At 33.7% G+C, this 1,967-nt stretch overlaps 1 protein-coding gene across 3 annotated transcripts in view; it reads left to right on the top strand.

Annotated features, from left to right (window-relative positions):
- Positions 1 to 1,967, top strand: part of LOC106521992 (PH and SEC7 domain-containing protein 1) — a 49,616-nt gene that overhangs the window by 6,797 nt on the left and 40,852 nt on the right. The window lies entirely within an intron of this gene.

The raw sequence follows: 1,967 nt of genomic DNA, 5'->3' as shown, positions 1-1,967 counted from the left end.
ACACACACACACACACACACACACACACACACACACACACACACACACACACACACACACACACATATAATTTAACATTCAAAATTAGTAAAAATTAGCAATATGTAAGAACAGTGACCTAAATAATAAAAGATTAGTGGAAACTTATAGCTGGGATTTTACACTCAGAAAGTGAACTAAATAATGAAAATGGTGAAATGTTTAGCACTTTATTTTACACCTGGCAGGTCATAGCAGTTTGGATGACTTGTCGCCATCTGGTGGTAAAATTTCATATTTCAGCTTCCTGTTTCACTTTTTACCAGAGAAACTAATGAGTTGGTAAAAAAAAAAAAAAAGGTACCGTAGTCATTTTCTGATTCAGCAGCATCATTTACTCTCATCWTCTCAGTTTGAATCAAGTATCTAACTTCAAAACCAACTTTATGCATCATATTTGATTTATTATCTAAAACATCAGATATTAAAACGGTTCTTTCTGAGTGATCTGTTGAAGGTTTCTAATTATAGTTTTTTAGTGTTCTGTTCTGATGTATGCCTGTCCGACCCTGTGGGTCCTTCTTGTTCAGAGTCAGACATTTTGGAGTGAAGGTGGTTAGAAGGCCGTCTGTCTCTGCAGAAGGTGTTTTTCACGCACCTGCACCTTCAGGTGTTTCTGAGAGGAAGTGTGTTTTTAACACGATGATTGACGCTGCAGCAGTGTAGGGATCACCTTGACGCTTCTGTCTCWTCCACCTGAGATCTTTATGCAACACGTCTTTTTAAAAACATCACATCGGGAAGGGGTCTGTCTCTGTAGGGATGGTTTTCTCAGGTGGTGACTTTGTCAGTGTGACCCTAACTTCATGTGACGACACTGCAGAGGCAGGAAACACAACCAGCTGCTGCTATGACCACCAGGTGGCGCTCAGAGACAGGACTGTTTATATGCAAAGAATCTGGTCTCTGCAGAAAACTAAAAATGAGTTTTAAAACCTTTACTGACAGTTTTAGTCATGATAATGAATTTTAAAATCTTAATTATGTAAAGATTTAAAGTTACAATTCTAAAATTTAAGACGCTTAAAGGACAAAGATTCCCTGAAGATGATTAAAAATAAGTTCCAGATCCATTAGAAGATATAAATTATAATAATTATGACTTTAAAGTTCTTTTATACTTAGAATAATGAATCATAAATGTCTTAAAATCATAAACATGAGATACAAAGTGATAATATTTAGTTTTAATGGATGGATGTGTGTTCTTAACTGTAATTTCATTGTGCTTTGTACAATGACAATAAAGGTTATTCTATTCTATTCTGTTCTATTCTGTTCAAATCCATTAGGAAATACCATGTTATAACTAGAGAATTTGCATTTCCTGTAAAAATAATAAAAAAAAGCAGTGTGAATGTTTATTTCTGAAGGGTTTTTCCTGAAAGCTGTTGAAGCTGAAAATGTTTGAAAGCAAAACTGTTAATGTGAGTTAAATTTAAACAGCTGACTTTTGGTGAAACTAGGAAAACAAAAGCAGACAGTAGCCGAAACAGGTCAAAATTAGCAGACAGGTGGTGAATGGAGAGCRGAAAACTCACATTGGCAGAAAAACAAGAAAAAAGTTTTAAAAAGTTACAGTTTTATGTAAAACAAAAGCAGCCAAAATTATCAGAAAAATATATAAAAAGCAGTTGAAAAGGCTAAAATTATCTCAAAGACATGGAAAGAGCACGTTTACTAAATTGAGCTGAAATTATCTAAAAAAATAAAGTGAATTTAAAAACGCTAAAATTAGCTGAAAATAGCAAAAATGTAGCTAAAAAGGGGAAAAAACAGTGAAAATGAGCAGAAATCTGTAATAAAAGAAGCGTAAAATACTGAAATTAGAAGCTGATAGAAGCCGAATATGTTTGCATTTACAGAATAACAGCTGAAGAAGCAGAAAAAAAGCTAAAATTTGCACAAAGAAGTTAAAGTTGTAAAGA

The sequence above is a fragment of the Austrofundulus limnaeus genome, unplaced genomic scaffold, assembly GCF_001266775.1.
Source record: "Austrofundulus limnaeus strain Quisiro unplaced genomic scaffold, Austrofundulus_limnaeus-1.0 Scaffold119, whole genome shotgun sequence".
Taxonomy (NCBI): Eukaryota; Metazoa; Chordata; class Actinopteri; order Cyprinodontiformes; family Rivulidae; genus Austrofundulus; species Austrofundulus limnaeus.
The sequence above is the reverse complement of the archived record's forward strand: the minus strand, read 5'-3'. Positions and strand labels throughout refer to the sequence as shown.